General features: G+C 47.7%; 1 protein-coding gene across 3 annotated transcripts in view; it reads right to left on the reverse strand.

Moving 5' to 3' along the window:
* The window catches only part of PLXNA1 (plexin A1), a 267,177-nt gene extending 255,911 nt beyond the window's left edge, over positions 1 to 11,266 (reverse strand). Inside the window, exons 1-2 of one of the 3 annotated variants that reach the window (XM_073351346.1) lie at positions 11,083 to 11,266; positions 10,793 to 10,902 (exon numbers count right to left, since the gene is read on the reverse strand). The gene's annotated coding sequence lies outside the window, so the exon portion shown is untranslated. Of the gene's footprint in view, positions 1 to 10,006; positions 10,102 to 10,792; positions 10,903 to 11,082 lie in introns of those variants that run through there. The other 2 variants (XM_073351345.1, XM_073351347.2) reach the window with 2 other exon arrangements.
* Positions 11,267 to 19,600: the final 8,334 nt, after the last annotated feature.

Raw genomic sequence — 19,600 nt, forward strand, 5'->3', positions numbered from 1 at the left:
ACTTCTCTCCTTCCCAAACTCAAGCCAGGTAGATTTTGCAGATTCCCTGACAGACTCCCTCCACAGTGAAAATTCCCAGCTTTCAATAAAGGCAGGTGAACTGACTCTTGTCATCAGCTTTACCTCCTATTCCTCTAAGCTGCTTGCTAATACAAGTCTCCTGACGAGGTTTACCTGAGCCCAATCTGCTCTGCCTTTCCTTCCACAAGAGGCTTTGGGGTTCCCCCCTCCTCACGAGTAGCTTCTTTCATTGCAGCTCAGTCCCTGCTGGACGCCAAGGCTCTAGCCTCCGGAGAAGCCAATGAAGTTAAGTCAGGACTCAAAACCACTTTCATTTCAAAGCTCCAGTCCCATAATGTAGCTGTTCGGATATAGATATTCAGGCCTGTCTGCAAAGGCCTGTACTTTAGCCCCCTAACAGTAGCAACAGTTTTTAATTGCCCTAGGTGGAGCAGGCCTGGGAAAGCTGGAAGTAGGGCGATAACTTGAGAGCTCACGGAGTCTCGCTAGACCGCAGGAGGACGGGAGAGAGAAAAGCCTCTGAAAATGTTCCAAAAGCAACAAAACAAAGAGAAGGGAAACTATGTTTTCACAGAGGCTTCATTTTAATGCAGGAAGGGCCAACAAGTATCCAAATCAACACACACACACACACACAGTCAAATTCTACTCTGTACAACCCTTGTTGACTTTGATGGGGCTACTCAAGGCAGGCAGAATTTGGCTCAAAATACCCACACTCCTGAAGAAAGACTATACAAAGCAGACACCAAAGGATCCTGGAATTCAGTGTTTCAGAGTAGCTACAGGAACAGGGGTGGGCTGGCTGGATAGGATGCAGTGCTTTTCGCCTTTAACTCCCTGGGGTTCAAATCCAGCCCAAGTCAACAGTGACCAAGTGTCACAGGCTAATGGCTGTCCATGCAGGAAATAAATTGATGGTCTCTGAGCAGCGCCTTGGGGACATACATAGGTGCTGGAACTAGGGGTGCAGCAGCACCCCCTGGCTTGAAATCGTTTCCATTATATACAGGGCTTATAGTTTGGGTCAATGGTTCTCAACACCCCCACCATACAAATTGTTCCATCGCCCCTGGGGACGTATGGATGTATCACAAGGAACACCAGTGTAAGTGATGTGAATTCACTCGTCAGCTGTCACTGCAAAGGGGTCAAGAAGACTGACTTTGTTCTTGCACTGTAGACATCACCTTCCAGGCAGGGACTAAAGCGCACGGATGGATCCAGTGTCTTTTAGGTACAGAAATCCACTTTAAACCAATGAAAATATCCATCATAAGAGCTCAAGCAAGTGGCATCACCCCCTGGAGTGCTACAGGGTGGCCTTACTGTGGGGTCATGTCATGACACAGCATGTCGCAATATATTCTGTGATCACCAACATTTCAACATTCGCCCTACATTGCACATCATGGTATCAAAACTTCAGGTGGGAGCAGGGACAGAACTGGGATCCTTCTGCTCCAAAAGCAACTGTCCATTACATTTGAGCTAAAGGAGATTCCTCCTTGACTGTGAGCAGTACAGAGCCTGTGACACACAGCTGAGGAGTTCTGATTCCATCCAAAGACAGCAGTGCACACAGGTAGAACTGCAAGACTATGATGTAAATGACAAGAGGGAGCATGACCTAGCGGACAGGGCACTGGGAGACAGAAGATGTGGGTTCCAAACATTCTGTTTTGGAAACAATCCTGCTGGCGTTCCTGTGCATTTTCTGCATTACTCCTCCCCCATTTCTTCCTGGGAACAATGGCGTGGAAAACAGGTTCTTGGCTTTTTAAGAGATCCTCTGGCTGCTTATTATCCCACCTGAGGCAATAACCACCACCCCTATTTGCATCATCACAGCTGGAAATGATTCTGTCACCAGAGAACAGGACCTCAGGTAGGAAACTACAGACTAATGCTTACAAATCAGAGAGTCTGTGCTCATGCCAACACTTCTAGGAATAAAAATGACTGGGGAGGAGATGGGGGTGGAGGGAAGTGTGACATAGCAACATAGATTTGAGAGAGGATGAATTTCAAACATTTTCTCAAAGGCATCACAGCTCTAAGCTTCCCACGACAAACTCTAGACGTCTCCTCTTCAAAGAGTCTCTCTCAGGTTAGGAAATAATTTCCTCCTTCTTATAGAAGTAGAAACAACAGTCAACACTTCCCTCGTACTCTCCATCCAAAGATCTCAAAGCACTTTGTTATCTTTTATGACTTCAGCCTCACAACCTCCCTGGGGTGTACTTAAATCTCATTATTCCCATTTCACAGATGGGGAAAGCAAGGACTGGAGAGGGGAGGTGACTTGCTTAGAAGAGCCAAGCTTGAATGAAAATTCCAGAATCTAAACACTCCTGAATATGAATCCCAAAATCTCTAACCTAAATTTTGCCAGAGTTCAGGATGCTCAGATTCATCCTGCTAGAAAGAGACAGGATTCACATGCAAACTCAGGACCAAATCCAGACCCTGGCTCAATCTCTGTTGCCCAGTTACACAGTGAGTCAAAGGCAGAGCCAGGATTAGAAGCCGGGTCCTCTTGACTCCCAATGGTGTGTTTTAAAGGGACACAGCCAACCCACTAACTAGACATTTTTGTAATCAATTAACATTTTTTTAAAATTAAGGTACCCTTAAATCAGCATAGCTTGAAAATTGTTTATTTTTACAAATATTTTAAGGGTTTTCCTGTTCTCCTGCCAATATTTATAAAAGGTCTTTACAGCAAGGGAGAAACTGACTGATTATAGGGAGGGCAAGTAAAATGGACTATATACACACAGTGCTAAGAAATGCACAAAGTAAACACTTCTTTCTGTGACTGTCACCTTAGGTGTTACCTGTAACTATAGCTGGGTTGGCACTGTCAGGTGGATATATGGTTTTCAAATTGACAGTGTCTTTTTAACCATTAGGCAACCCTTCCCTTCATCCTGTCAGAAGGATCCATCAATACCAGTGCCCTGCCTCTGACAATGGCCAAAACCCAAATGCTTCAGAGGCGGGCAGCAAAGAACCCTTAATGCACCTGATTAGTTGTACTATGGCAAATACCAAGTGTGGAAATTTCCTTCCTAGCCAGAGTCAACCACTAGCATTTGTCAGTGGTTTCCAACTGTCTGGGGACTCAATTCTGCAAGAAATGTGGGCATTTTGGCCCAATCCAGCAAGGCACTTAAGCACATGCCTAACTGAAAACGCAAGCAGCCCCACTGTAGTCAATGGGACTACTTAAGTGTTTCAAGTTAAGCAGGTGCTTAAGGGCTTTGCTGGATCAGGGCCAGAACATTCAACACTTCACAGGACCAAGGCCAGTAATGAAGGGCCAAGTGAAGGAGATCTGAGAGATACAGAAGTCAGCTCAGATTCTAAATGTTTAGCCAACTTTCTGTAAATGGTACGAAAACAAGCCTCTCTCCTAAACTCGTGCATTGTGGACTTCAGCTCTGCTTTGGTGAACTCTAAAGAAAACATGAATCACTCAACACTTATCAGTTCAAAACACCCGTGCAATTAACAAGATTTTTTTTCCCTACAGTATAATTATATACATTTTAATGCAATTACCACCTCTGTATTTTGTACATTAAACAGTAGGCAACCAAAGGAAGAGAGATACTTTATTTTTCTTGGCCAAGCGTTCCTGAAAATAACAGTATACTGCAAAACTACCTTGCCTAGAGGGGTTTGTCTTTACAAGAAAAGAAGGGAGAAGAATAGAAAAGGAAGATGGGGAGGAAGAAACAAAAAGAAAAAAAATACAAGTACAATTTATGGTCTTCCCCTGCTGTTACACAATTTGTAAGGTGCCATGCACAGGCTGATGGACCCTGGACATCAACCCTCTCACAGGCATCACATCCATCCCCAACAGCCGAAGAAAAGGAAAACCAAATAAATAAAACAAATGGCCATCAGTCAGTCCCCAAAGCTGGGGTCATTAGGCAGATTAAAGTTTCCAAGCTCTGGCCAGCGGCATGGTTAGCAAAGTGCAGTTAAAGTGCCCAAATTGGATTACTACTTCTCTTCGGTCTCGGTGCCAAGTTGGCCAGCAGATTGAGGGATACATGAGATAACAAGAGGGGAGGGAGGTGGAAAGCCCGCAGGCTGCTCTGCAAGCTGTCGGCCATTGAGCAGCCTTAGCCAGGCTACTGCAGTACAAAGTCAAACTTCATGGGGGTGAGGGGGAGAGACAAGGCTGATGGTGTTGGCTGCATTTGGGCGACTCTATCAGAGACACCAAGGGGGACTGCAGAGGGGCTCCTAACACACACACACACACACTTGGGTAGCAGGACAATGTAGGAGCACTGTCTACAGAGTCAGGAAAGGGCAGCCCAGTTGTTGCGAGCTGACTGTGTCACCTGTGCCATCACAACCCCATCACCCTTTCCACTTACTCCATCCAGAGCTCTCAGACCATTTTCCACCAGTGAAGCAATATCATCATCCCTGGCTGCACAGATGGGGAAACTGAGTCACATGGGGCAAACTGATTTGCCCCAGGCCACGCTGCAGGTCAAAAGCAGAACTCAGGTCTCCCATATCTCAGTGCCATGCCCCAACTACTAGATGGCAGCTGCCCCAGGAAACTAGAGAGATTACAAAACTAATCTAGTGTTTAATCAATAAAAAAAAACACACTGCATTCAATTAAACCACCACCACAGTTCAGAAAGGATTCTGTCAACACTGAAAACAACACACCAAGCACATGTGGAGCCTTGGACAAGGGTTAAATGTTACCCCCTTTGTTACAGTGCTCTGGTAACTGTAAAACCATCATCCGTCACAAACCCTGCATTACATTATATACTTTGCATTTAGATAGCACCTTACATCCAAGAATAAATAGGAGAAAAAGAAAACCCAGTTCAGTTTGACAGTCTAGACGCAGGGTTTGTATTTTAAGTTGATTTAAATTGGCTTACGCATTTTGTCACGTACGGAACAAGGAGCTTTGGCAGGCGCTTTTCATGCTCGTCCTAAATAAAGAACATCAGTTTTTAACAGTGAGGCTTTGTTAGCCAGTGGGGCTACATTTAATCTCCCAGTCAGAGAGATCTGCCTGAAGTGGAAAGGGTTGGAAGCAGCGGTGGTGTGAAAGCAAGGGAGAAGCTGGGATAGATCACAAACCGCAGCATCTAACAGTAAAGGCTGCTCCAACGGGAAACGCATGGACATGGCCGAGCCGCTGGCCTGAATGGTTTCACTTTAAAAAAAACAAAAACAAAAAGTAATGATTGGTGCAGACCAGTGTTCCCCTCCAGAGCAAAACTAGCCCCGCTCCCGCTACCAGGTCAGAAGACTTGGCACGAAAGGCATTAGACACGGTTAAGCCACATTGTGCTTGCTAAGGCGGCCCTGTATCCACTCAGTGCTGTTGGCTCTGCAGAAGGCCATCAGGCTTTATTTCTTAGTTAGCGCTTCTCCACCATGGTACACATGACATTTGCTCAAACAAGACACCCAGACGTACCTGGATGAACAAGCTGTCTGTTTTTACATGCGCTGTACCCAGTACACGCTGGGGTAACGGCACCAGAACGCAGGCTGTGTGTGTCAGAGACCGAGCCAGGACATCCAGCGGGATCCCCCCTGTAGATCAGATCTATAAAGGGGAGTTGTTCCAAATGCAGCAGCCCCCGGAATGCGCCACACGCTACACAGACAGTGCCTTGAGGAGGGTACAATACATCAAAGCCCCTGCTTTCAATGGTGGGCACCAGTGCTCAGCTTGAGACACATGGGGCCTGATTTTCAGAGGAGATGAGCACTCATAACTCTCACTCGCCTTAGGTGGAGCAGCAGGTGCTCAGCATCTCTGAGAAATCAGGCCCCAGGTCTCTCAGGTTGGGCGTCCAACCAAAAATGGATGCACCCAAAATAATCAGTGTCCACTTTTGAACTAAACTCCCCATCCCTCAGCCACACACACCCCCCAACCCCAAGCTTCAGTTCCACTGCCCTTCCTCCATTCCCACCACACAAATGAGCAGGTCACTCCTGGGAAATTAACAGGATACTCGCTCAGAGGACTTCGTTGGCTAGACTCTTATAGACATTGCAAAAGAAGCGGGTCTTGAGAAGAGACTGAGGAGAAGGTGATGGGTTACCATGAATAGCAGCCCAAGATCTCTGTACACTTCAAATATTTTGCGCTTTATGGTTTGGGTCATATAGACCCTGATGCAGTTCAACATCTGTGTTTGCAAGGACCCCGGTGCAAGGCCCCAGGGCAAAAAGCCCAGCAGGGGGAGGAGTGGTGGGGGTGCCAAACTGCCATAATCCGCACCTGCTGGGCTTCAGGGGGCCAGAAAAACCAGGGAAGTAGAGAGCCCTGGGGAGGTCAGGGGCATTTAAGGCCAGCTGGGGCATGAGCTACCACAGGAACCCAAACTATAAACTAAAGCTGTCCCCGCATCCACGGAGATCCCCAGGGAGGGAGAAGCCACATTTCCCTTGGCTTGTCCCAGGTGCTGAGAATTCTAGTTTACACACACGCGCGCGCACGCCAGCACCCAGGGCTCTGGCCATTGCAAAAGTAAGAAGTCAGTCAAACAGCAACAAAGACCTGAAGCCAGCCTGGGCCCACAGAGTAAACACAAACACGAGTCCGTCATTAGCTTTGAACTGACGGCCAGACGGTTCTACTGGGTTCAAATGGAGAGTAACTCCCCTGAAATACACAGGCTTGCACTGGATTTACACCCCATATACCAGTGCACAATCTGGACCAAAGGATTTATTTCTGTTCTCCCTCTCGGTTTCGGAGAGGAATGGCTGGCTGGTTGTGTCTTCTCGTATCCAAATGGGGGAGAGGATGAGAGGTATGCCTGCACAGGCAAGGCATAAGCTTTTACTGCCCCCTCGGATTTCAGCAGTGTAAGTCTCCCACTAAATAACAGCATCCATAAACACTGATGCGTGTCCCTCAATCCCATCACAGCTTTAGTTAGGAGGGGCTCGTTTATCTATTTCAGTGTTCTCTCTGCCTTTAACAGGAAAAGTGTTTCTGGACAGAAGCAAAAAAAAATTCACATCCAGAATCGCAATGCAAGTGTCCATGGAGGTTGATTCCCAGGTTCTACCCCAAATCTTACACCTCAGGAAAGGGGGCTAAGCAGGTAAAACTTTAGGCTTTCTTCCATTCCCATCCCTCACTATGTATGTTTAAGAATGAGCTCTTTCAGGTATTGATATCTTACTGCACTAACAAAAATACAATAAATATAATCTTTAGAATGTGATCTACAGAACAGAAAGCCTAGCGATCAAACTGTGAAAGACAAAATCATCCCCCTGGCTGCTGTTTCTTTACAAATCCATTGGAGAGGGACTACACATTATTCATCTCCACTGGGATCTTAATCCAAAGAGACAGATCTGTTTAACTTCCCTGCATAACAGACGACACTGGGTGCATTCAAGTAATGCATAGATCTGGAATGGGGTGCACTGGATTCCCAGCTCCTCTTCCTCGTGGTGTATCTGTATGCTAGACGATCACCTATTCTGGACCCAAACTTCCTTTCCACCCACGCAACCTTGAAACTGTCTCGCTTCTCTTAACACTGTAATTTACTTATATCAGAAGAGCTGAACTATGCAAATACTCAGAGGCAAAACCTTCTCTCTTTGTAACCACTTAAGAAATTATCTCCACATCATCTAGGAAATTTCTACCCTGCAGATTTTCCTTGGCTTCCTTACTCGGCACATTCAGTCACTGGTATCTTGAGAGAGATACACCGAGTCACTCATTTTACCCACTGAATATATAAAGAAGACCTTGAGATTGTTCAGGAAGCAATTAGACGCTGTTCGGAGGAAAATGGTGTTTTCAAATGGATAACCTCTGATGTAGTCAACAGCCTTTTCTTGTCCCTTTTATGTGCCCCCTTGCAGAAGAGATGAATAATTTTCATTCCTGCAAAAGGCCAACAACACACTCTTATATAGAATACGCCCTGTAAACTGATTTTATCTGAAGCAAGACAAAAAGTGCCTCCTAAATGCAGCTCATCTTCACAACTTTTCTCCCCTCAGAGGTCCTGACATAAGAGGATGATCAAGAATTTTTATTAGCATGTTTACTCTTATTTTTCTCTCCCTGAAGCATGAGGGAGAAGGGAGTTAACAAGTAAGGCTAATGCCTGTCTTTTCCCTCCCAACCCATCTCATCTTTAACCACTGACCTTCATGTCAAGTTCTGCTTACATACTGGCTCTCCTCAACCCACCTTCCTCAGCACAAACACATATGCTTTGCTGGGGAGAGAAGAAAGAATCTGACTGCTGTGAGGAGTGAGACCAAAAACACCTCGAAAAACAGGGATTTAAGTATTCCACAGAGCATGCCACTGAATATTTGCAGATCCCTCCCCACAAGCACACTGGAGCTGTGTGCGTGTGTCCACTCCTTGAGCTGTAGCTCACGAAAGCTTATCCTCAAATAAATTTGTTAGTGTCTAAGGTGCCACAAATACTCCTTTTCTCTTTTGCAAATACAGACTAACAGGGCTGCTACTCTGAAACCAGTGCTATATGTAAGTGGTCAGGGAAAATAAACAGACAGGCAAATAGCTCTTTTCACCACCTTCCACATTGATATTAGAGGGCTTCACACACACTGTGATACACGTATACAAGTATATAAATCCACCCTGTGGAACTAGGTATGGCTATAAATCACAGATACACAGCAGCCTTTCACAAACTACAGTATAATAAATGCTTCACCCATATATGGCGCTTTACCTTTTTCAACGCACTGCAAACCTGAATTAATCCTCACAACACTCCTGTGTGATCCGGTCATCCTCCTAATTTTAAAGATGGGGAAACTGAGACATAGAGAGGTGAGGAGGCTATAATGCTCTGCACATTTCTCTGCATGTAGACTCACCCCTACTGCCCATTCCAATGGATGCAAAGAATAAGCCAAGGAGCGGTCTCTAGACTGAGCTGTTTGGTCAGTTTCACTAGCGCAGCTGGGTTAATGCAGGCAGTAGAGGAAATTTACAAGCACAAAAAACAGCTGCTTCATCTTGGAAAGATGAAATCCAGCATGGGAATGAAAATCCTCTCAGTAGGGCAATAGCAACTGAGACCCAGGCACCCTGGGATGCACCCAGGGAGCCTTTGTACCCCCACAGCCCACACAATCCCCTGCCTGGCTATACCCACTACTGCCTGGGAAGATCTGGTGAATCACCCACGCAGGGAAGGAATGCCTCTCTGTCCTCACTCTGACCAGCTAAGGCCCTGAAGGCATCTCCTCCAGGAGCCCAAAGCAGGAGCAGCGCCAGCCCCCATGTACGCTGGGCTTCCCCTAATAAAAGATGAACCATACACTCCAGGCAAAGTTCCTCAACCCCAGACACCCAAAGAAAAAAGAGCCCCAGGGGCTCAGATGAGCGAGCAATCAATCAGGGCTTGGGGAATGCTAGCTCTTCCCTCCCTCCCTCCCCGGACACCCACAATTAGACATGTCCCTAGGAAACCGAGTACAACACTAGCAAGAGTTAGACCTGATATACCCCTTAATAAATTATACACTGGAAAAAAGAACGACCCCCATCCCCCACCAAAAATATCAGTGAACAATCAGAGTAAACTTTTCCCTTTAAACCCAGGGACCGGAGGGGGGGGGGAGGCTGAAGGAAATAAATACAATCTAAAGCCCTATCTTCATTGCCGGATCCGTTCCAAGGATGACTCGGAGTTAGTCACGATTGCAATGCAAAGCTATTTCCCAGCTTCGCAGCCTCCAAATCCGGGCAGGATTGCTTCCCACCTCAAGCCCAGACCCAGCTCTTCTCTACAAGAAGTCCCCAGAAAGCAGGGGCTGGGGAGGAGAAGATGCAGTGCCGCTTTCACAGCCTTCACTGAACGCCCCATCTCCCCACAGCAGCCAGCTCGCTTCCCTCCCTAGGACTTAAACAGGGAGGAGAAAGCGTCTTTTAGAAATAAAAATACAATACCAGGCAAACGTAAACGCAGAGAGATCGGGCATGGCTTTCCCTCCTGGCTCCCTCCCTGCCATGCACACGGACAATCCATCCTGCCTGTTCCAGGATCCCCCTCCTTCCACAGCCCTGCTGCATTCCCCCTTGTGCTAGCTCTTCCGTACCTTCCACGTTACCGCTGCATGTTGTGACTGGGGGTGGGTCTCTCCCTCGCAGCCCTCCTCAGGCAGGGAAACAGCAGTAGCACGTTTTACCCAGAGAGAGCATTTTAAGCGTTAAGATATTTCCTCCCCCCCGCCCCACAATCTATTCCAAAAATAAGCATTTACAACCACATGCTGATCAATTTCAGTCCTTTCCATTTCATCCCCCCCACACCCACTACACGCGCGCACACACCCTTTAGTCAATTGCGAAGGCAACAGATTTCCTCGTCCTCCACACTTTTAATAGCAAGCCCCCTGCACGTTTATTTTAAACTCTTTCCGCTCCAGCCCAGCCACATTTCAAGGGAAGCCATTCAGACTCATTTTGAAGCAGATTTCCCCTGTGCAATCCACCCACCCCCTCAGATTCTTCTTGGCTGGGCGATTGCCCTCTGCTCCCCACACCCCCAAACGTTTTCTTGTCTCTCTAGTTTACATTCTTCCAGCACCGGCGGAACACAACGGCACGCACACAATCACAGCAGCGAGCCCACCCAGCAAAAGCATCCAGAGAACTCCCCTTCCCCTGTGTGCATGCGAAAAGAAAGAAGGATCTCCCCCCGGGGGGGGGGGGGGGACGGGACTGCAATCCTACCCCAGCACAGCACAGGCTTGCCGCGAGCTGAGAAACGCAGAACATTTCCGTCTCTCTCTCGGCACAGTGTGTCTCTCTCTCAGATGGGGCACAACTGCTCCAGAGCCAGGCTGGGAAACAAGGAGAAAGGCATTGCAATCCCCTCACCCTCCTGTACAGCCACCTTTCCCCCCGCCTCTCGCTGCACAGTCACCGCCTCGGTTTTTTTAGAAAGGGGTGGTGGGGGGGACAAACCCCACGCATCCGATTCCTGGGAGCTGAAGGAGGAAAGTTGGATTCTGGTTACTTACCGCCTGGACTGGAGCTTGCTTCAGATGTGCCAGCCATAATCACATTCCCCACCAACCAACGAGCCCTCCCCCCTCCCGGCAAGCCGGGGCTCGGCTCCGCTCCGCGCCTCGCTCGCTCCGCCGCCGACCAGCATGAATGGAATTGGAATGGAATGCAGCGCAGGGTTCCAATGGAACTCCAGCCTCGATCTGACTTCCCAGGGAGAGCGACTCAGTCACACGTTCAAACGGGCAGCTACTGGCTGCTCCCCCAGCTCTCCCCTCTAGAGGGCGCCCTGGCCTGCGCAGACTGGCGCACCGAGAGAGGAGGAGGAGCAGGGGAGCCGAAAGGGGCGGGCACCCCGTTAAAAGGGCAAGGGCAGAGGGGCTGCCCTAAAAGCGGCAATGCTTTTGTAAGTGCCAGGAGGGTCCACAAGCGATGGAAGAACCACAAACGCAGGTCATAGAATATCAGGGTTGGAAGGGACCTCAGGAGGTCATCTAGTCCAACCCCCTGCTCAAAGCAGGACCAATCCCCAGTTTTTGCCCCAGGTCCCTAAATAACTCCCCCAAGGATTGAACTCACAACCCTGGGTTTAGCAGGCTAATGCTCAAACCACTGAGCTAGCCCTCCCCCTTCTTCTCAGCTCCCCAGGAGGGCAGGCAGGTGACTGAGGGGGCAAATAAACTAGCAGTGGGCTGGCAGCCAAGCCCAATACTGCTGTGCAAGTTTACAGCACCCTCCAGCCACAGATGGCAACAACTCTCTAACGACCAGAAAGAATGAGGAGTACTTGTGGCACCTTAGAGACTAACAAATTTATTTGAGCATAAACTTTTGTGGGCTAAAGCCCACTTTATTAGATGCATGCAGTGGAAAATACAGAAGGAAGGAAGATAGATAGATAGATAGATAGATACAGAGAACATGAAAAAATGGAGGTTGCCATACCAACTCTACCAAGACCAATCGATTAATGTGGACTATTATCAGCAGGAGAAAAAAAACTTTTGTAGTGATAATCAGGATGGCCCATTTCAAACAGTTGACAAGAAGGTGTGAGTAACAGTAGGGGGAAATTAGGATGGGGAAATAGTTTTAAGTTACTGTAATGACTCATCCACTCCCAGTCTTTATTCAAGCCTAATTTAAGGGTGTCTAGTTTGCAGATTAATTCCAGTTCTGCTGTTCCTCATTGGAGTCTGTTTTTGTTTTTTTGTTGAATAATTGCAACTTTTAGGTCTGTCATTGAGTGTCCAGGGAGGTTGAAGTGTTCTCCGACTGGTTTTTGAATGTTATAATTAAAACTGAATGTTAAATAATGTTAAATAATGTCTTATTTGTGTCCACTTATTCTTTTGCATAGAGACTGTCCGGTTTGGCCAATGTACATGGCAGAGGGGCATTGCTGGCACATATCACATTGGTAGAGGTCCAGGTAAACGAGCCTCTGATAGTGTGGCTGATGTGATTAGGTCCTATGATGGTGTCCCTTGAATAGATATGTGGACAGAGTTGGCAATGGGCTTTGTTGCAAGGATAGGTTCCTGGGTTAGTGTTTTTGTTGTGTGGTTGCTGGTGAGTATTTGCTTCAGGTTGGGGAGCTGTCTGTAAGCGGGGACTGGCCTGTGAGAGTGAGGGATCGTCCTTCAGGATAGGTTGTAGATCCTTGATGATGCGCTGGAGAGGTTTTATTTGGGGGCTGAAGGTGATGGCTAGTGGCGTTCTATTACTTTCTTTGTTGGGCCTGTCCTGTAGTATGTGACTTCTGGGTACTCTTCTGGCTCTGTCAATCTGTTTCACTTCAGCAGGTGGGTATTGTAGTTGTAAGAATGCTTGATAGAGATCTTGTAGGTGTTTGTCTCTGTCTGAGGGGTTGGACCAAATGCAGTTGTGTATAAGACCGAATTCTGCTGCCCATTGTAGCATCACCCCAGTTTTAAAAACATGGAAACTGAGGCACACCCCGAGAGGCCAAGGACCCAGGGTGACTAAGGGCAGAGCTGAAACCAGACCTCAGGAATCCTGGTTCCTAAAGCCCTGGTCCGGCTACTGGATCACATACCCTCCCAGATCCAGAAACAGAGCCCAGGAAACTTGACCCTGTGTCCACCACTAGATGGCACTTCCTCTCAGAGCCAGGAACAAGGCTCAGGAGACAACTCTCTGTCCATTGGTCCCATCACTAGACTACACTGCCTCCTTGAGCTGTGAACAGTTTGAACACATGTACCTTAAAATCAGATAAACATATAATGCCTGAGTTTCACTGCTATGGATACAAATCACTTTATTTAGCAAGTAATGACCCAGCAACAACAGTCTGGTTGTTTAATTTGTGCTTCCCAAGCCTAGTTAAAGGAAAATAAACAACTGCATCACAATAATAATATTTTGCATTTTGATACTACTTTTCAGAGGAAGGGCTCAAAGCACTTTACAAGCTATTAACCACCTCTGGGAGTCCAGCGTATCATCCCTACTTTACAGTTAGGGTAACGGCTGGCACCAAGAAATTAAGTAGCTTGCCCAAGGTCATGCTAATTTTGCCAAGGTCGTTCTGACTTGCCATACATTAGCACCAAGTAAATAGCAAAGCCAAACTAGAACCCCAAAAATCCTGACTCTGTGCCCCATGCTCTAATCATTTAACGCTCTGTCCCTTTATTGTTTTTCATCCTGAAGGATCCCCCAATGTTGCATAACCCACATATGTACAATACAACAGCTGAGTAGCACGGCAACAGAAGGCAGGCAAAATGTTGATCAAGGACCCCAAGACAAGCCCCTGTACGCACAGCAGAGAGGCTCTGGATTTTAAAGGCCTTATCGGAAGGATCACACTTCAGCATTCTCCCCAGTACCATGGCAAGAGCACTGATGCCCCGGCTGCTCAAGGTTGCATTGGCACAGGAAGCATTGTCTAGAGATACTGACATGGTTGTTAAAGAAAAACAGCCACTCAAGATGCAGGTAGAAAATGAGGGAATATCCCTACCTCCTAGGAAAGCACTGCAAACCCTAGACAAGAGGGAGGAGGGCTGGGGCTGGGGCTGGGGCTGGGGCTGGGGGGGAGGTGAGGGGGGCATTCACCTCTAGGGGGCCATTCAGAGCCAGGTTTGTGGTATCCCAGGACCAGATCAACCCTTCCCAGACACAGATCAGGCTATTAACTGATGGAGCTTAGGGGATAGAAAATTCTGCAAGGCTCTCCCCCTGCACTTCCCCTAGGATCATGTCATAAGAGGGTGAGACTCACCCCTATACATATTTACATACAGGATGAGCCGCAGTTCTCCCTTTTCTGCTCCTGGGATGAAGGGCCGTGGGTACTTCCTTAGGATGAAGGAGCCTGCACAGGAGTTAATGTGCTACCTGGATACATTAACTCTCTGCTGGTTTTGCCAGGGGCCATGGGGTAGGAGGGAGGGACAATGTGGGTCCCCTCCAGCCCTCTGCTTCTGACCTCCACCCTCAACCCACAGAGCGGGCACCATGGGGACAACACCCCAGAGGGTCTGACTCTACCACCACCCTGTACATACTATGTGGCAGACATGGTAGCCCATCTGAAGGTGGCTTAGTGGCCTACAATATGAAATGAGTTTGGGTCCTAGGACCTATACAGGCCCCCAATGCATAGCACAGCCACGTGGACTGAGTGCTGGTTCCAAAAGCTAGCCCTTCGTCCAGTTCCCAGTGGACAGATGGCCATACATCCCAATTGACAGTAGTGGGCAATGTCTGCCAAGGGGCCCATGCAGACTGGATTTCCTCTCCCCCCTGCTGGGGAGTGGCCAGGGGGGAGTGACATCGGCAGGGGGCCACGCAGGAAGCTGGCCCCTCCTCTGCCCATGCTGTGGCCATTCTGCAGCTAGACTGAGGACTTTGTGCTCCAGAGCTGTCAGTTCAATATCTTTCACTGGCACTGAATTCACTTCACTTAAAAACAAAATTATAAAGAGGACAAATAATAAAAGCCATAAACAAGAATAAGTGACGATGTGAGTTGATTATTTGTCTTTTGAAAACGCACTTCGTGCCAGCCACTTTTACCACTTCCATTTTTCCCCTTTACTCTCTGCTCCTTGTGACATTCTCTTCTCATCCAAGGGCACGTCTTCAGTAGCAACGTTAAAGTTTTGCTACATGGCTGTGTATTCACGGCATAGCGCTGGGAAAGAGCTCTCCCAGCGCTATAAAAAAACCCACCTTCATGAGGGGAATAGCTACCAGCGCTGGGGCACTGTCTACACTGGCGTTTTACAGGCAGCGCTCAGGGGGGTGTTGTTTCACACCCTTGAGTGAGAAAGTTGCAGCGCTGTAAAGCACCAGTGTAGACAAGGCCCAAGAGAGCAACATCACTTCCACACTGAGCCATGTCCTCCCGTGGCAAAGGGGACCCTGTTCTTTCCAAACACCTCTTACCTCAGATCCAACTCACTACACCAAACACATGTCTTGCAGGATATTTATCCACAAAGAGTAAAATGTAAGGAATCTGCAAGAAGCTCATAACTGGCCAAGACTCACAGTCATTGTGAGATGTATGTTTGGGTAAAATTTATGGAATAAATGTATTTATAATGAAAGTATGCTTTATGGACTTGGAGTAGAAATTAGTCACCAGAAGTCCTGTGTCTCGTTGTCACTCCCCTTACTGAGCTGGGGACATAATGCAAGGTTCTACTGTCTACCCTCACCACACCCCACTCAATGGAAAACTATCAGAGACAATTACAAATAATTGAAACACCTGGTGGTGAAAAGGAACATTATAGCAGGCAGGAGATGGCCCTGGCTATGAATCAGGGTGTAGGGGAAGGCACTCTGTATCCATTCACTGAGGAAACCCCTTAGGGAGCGAGGGGCTTTCAGGAACATGTGGCTCCTGATTCTTGTGCAATCAGTCAGCTCTGCAACAGGCTGAACTTGGGAGAGATCCTACCTTAGTATATAGGAAAGCTAATTGTTGGTAAGTGTGGACCCAGGTTCGTGTTTTATGAATCTGTTTTGAGCTGTAACCAGCTGTTTCCACCACTTCCTCTCACATCTAGTTAAATTTTTAGTCTCTCTTAAATAAATCTACTTTTGTTTTATTATAAGTGCTCACGAGTGCTGTGTGGTTTACAGGAGTGGTGGCTTAAGGTAAAATGGTAAACGGGGCTACACTGCACTGTTGGATGCAGAGGATCTGGAATTTCTGTGAGTAGCCAGTGTGAGGGGCTGGATATCACAGGGGAACAATTCAAAGGAGGCTTGAGGACAGGGGACCTATTGTTAACCTGCAAGGCGAAGTCAGGGCCAGAAAAGAGTGGCTGAAAGGCTGGTGGTGCCAGGGAGCTGACACCCACCTATCACAGGAAAGAATCCCTGTCTCTGGAGGTAGGGGAGAACAAGATGAATGTCAGTCTTAGATACCCTGAGAATCATCACCCCTCACCCTGTACTTCCCTCCACCCCCAGTGAAATCACTGCACCTCTGTTTGTTCCTTTCTTTCTCTGCACACCAGGATTGCCTGGGACATCAGCTACCGCACACCACCCAACCAGCAGGGGGCTCCTGCACATTTTTGTAAATCCCACAAAAATGGCGACTGTGGTTTTTTTTCTATGACATTTCTCAATTGGATTGTGATCCTTTTTAACAACCATGAGGTATTTCAAGTCAGGAGTGCACTTCAAAAGATAGTGCAAGGATTTTGTGATCAGCTATGTTCGAGACATAAACCTGAGGGTTTCTCTTTAACTGGGTTGGGCTGGAGCCTCAGGCAAGTTTGCCTTAACAGACCCTATGTTTGGTGTTGCACAGGATGTAATGTGCTAGGGGAAAGGCGCAAATGACTACAACATGGCAAGGTCATAGAGAATCAGGCCCGGGGGGGACCGAGAAGGAAGGAAGTCTCTTCCTCCCTGCTCTTGGAGCTGCTGGAGGCCAGTTCAGGGGGGCATCATCCACACAGATCCAATAGCAGGATTGGGCCTTCATCTATGCACAGGTCAGCACTAACAACGCAAAGCTCTATTCCAAATGACACCTCTGCCATTGCTTAGCCCACTTGGTTCTTGAATGATTCTGCTTTGCAAGAGCCAGAACCAAAGAGGGGTGAAGGAAATTCCCGATCTGCATGAGTCACAGCTCCCTAAGGGACACCGCTCTGCCTGGTAAGATTAGCTGGGCTGTTCACTGGCCCTGCATCTGAGCATCTGCATGGCTGAGTAGGGTTACCACCTTTGAAATGCAAAAAACACCCAGCCCCAACCCCCAGCCACAAGACAAGCCCACCACAACCACACCCCCCAACCATAAGGCAACTCTGCAACACCTCCCCTTTCAACAGCCGCTTATAGTATCTAGAGAGATAACACATATAGATAAGATTGGTGAGATTGGTCACCTCACTCTTGGGTGACTCAACCCCTCTCTGACACCCGTGCAGTACCCTTGCGTGTTGGTGGGCAGACAGCTGCTGTATTTTCAACCGTTTTGATCTGTTATCACTTGAACTGCGGAAGGGGGAACACTGCAGCATCTTCAGCTGGACACAGAAACTTTTAACATTAGCTATCCCAGTGTATTGTGATAATAATGCAAATCTTTAGACCCATGTAAAAAAAAAAACCCAGCAGATTAAATTATTTTTCTGGCAACTGGCAAATCCATTAAAAAACCTGCCAGGCTGATCAAATACCAGGTGATAAGCCTATGGCTGAGGCAAGATGTTTTTGAAAGGGAGAACCCGCTCTGGAATTTGTTTCCCTTGCTGCTCTTACAGAGGTTGAGTCTTTTGCCACTTGGGGCTCAGTGCAAAGCCCAACTCTTTCCTACAGCTCTAGCGTCAGGGGGCGCAAGTATGTGTGTTTCTGTCTGTAGCTGAGCGTGTCCAGGGGCCTGCACCAAGAGCTAACCGGATGTGCACCAATACAAATACCCTTCTTCGTAATGAGGGTTTGCACCCACAGCATGTTTTCTCTTGAGGGTTTCAAAGTGCTTTACCAGGGGATCAGGGGAATAAAGTATGGATACTTCATTTTACAGCTGGGGAAACTGAGGCACAGAACGGGGAAGTGTCATGCCACGCAGGGAATTGGGAATCAGACTCCCAGACCAGCGTTCAGATCATTGGACTACAGATGGCCCCTTCTTCACACTTCTTGGGATATGAATTGTAGGGATCTCCCCCACCTACAGGCCTTTATATTAACAATACGACTGAAACAGACTGATAAATTCCCACCCCATATCTTTAGCTATCCTAGAATTACCAATTTAACAACTGCTGCTAATGGGTCCAGCTAACCTACGTGAAGGCCTCCTAGGAGAGCACCCCATGCTGTTCTGGATTCATGCTCCCTCTCGCTGAGTTACGAGTGGTTTGATGGGATCAGGACGGAGCTACATGCTGCCTACATCAGCAGGAAAAGCAGGTTGGCACCATGCAGGGGAATAAGAGAGGAAAATAGGGGGTCCTGGAAGCCAGAGCTGAACTTACAACTGGTAGGGCCTCAAGTAGCCAGAATGGAGAGGAAAACAGGGCCTTGAACTGCTTTCCTCTCCGGCAGACCAAGATCTAGCAGCAAGTAGATCATTGAATCAACTGTGTAGGTCCCCAGGGGTCCCTTACGGTGCCAAAGGCTGGTCCTGCTCGAAAGCTACCCAACAGCAACACAGAATTGCTGGCAACTCCATTTGGCATGTTCATTCCAATCTAGACAGGGTTGGTTGCGTTTTCAATCCCGTCAGCCTGAAAAGACAGAATACAATATCTGCCTTATTGTGGCAGCTTTGCGGAGCCTTGATTGGATGCATTCCCTTTCAAGTGACAGTTTCTCCTCCTGTATTTGTCACATCCCTTATTTGTGTATAGAGCACGGTGCGGAGGCTTAAAAGCTTTTGAGACAGAGAGGAAAAGAATGAACAAACTAGCTCTGACTAAAGCAAAGTGATTGGAGTTTGGGTTCCTCTCCCGTGGATTGAAATGAACAGCTTTCCTTTTTTTTCCCCCCTCTTTTTTTTTTCCCAGAGGCTAAATTTAGTGAATTCTTTTCACATTAAAACCTTCTCAGGTATTCACAGCCAAAGAGGCTGCTACTTTTGTCTCTCGAGGGAGTTTCTGAGACAGCAAAACCTCTTAACCATGTGAGGAAGAAGGAAGAAAATATTCAAGAGATCCCCCACCATCCCTTTAAGAACCTTCTCTCTCTTTGACTTTGTCTCAGGATACTTACAGAGGCACCTTGGCCTCCTCTTCTCTGGCTACTACCTTGTCTTGCAGGCACAAGGGTAATGGGAGGAATTATCCCTCGCCCTGGTAAGTGCTTCACGCACTAGGCAGGATCACACGGTCTTGGGCAATACTCCCATGGACATCGGTAGTGATGCTACTTGTGTAAGGACTGCAGGATCAGGGCCATTTTCCCCTGATCCAGTGGTTCATGGGGAGGAGGTTGAGGTGACGGATGTCCTCATTTCTGCTCAAACTAAGGGGATCTGGATTGTCATAAAGGGGATGAGAGAAATTACGGTCAGTGGCTGAG

The sequence above is a fragment of the Lepidochelys kempii genome, chromosome 7 (genome assembly GCF_965140285.1).
Source record: "Lepidochelys kempii isolate rLepKem1 chromosome 7, rLepKem1.hap1, whole genome shotgun sequence".
NCBI lineage: Eukaryota > Metazoa > Chordata > Testudines > Cheloniidae > Lepidochelys > Lepidochelys kempii.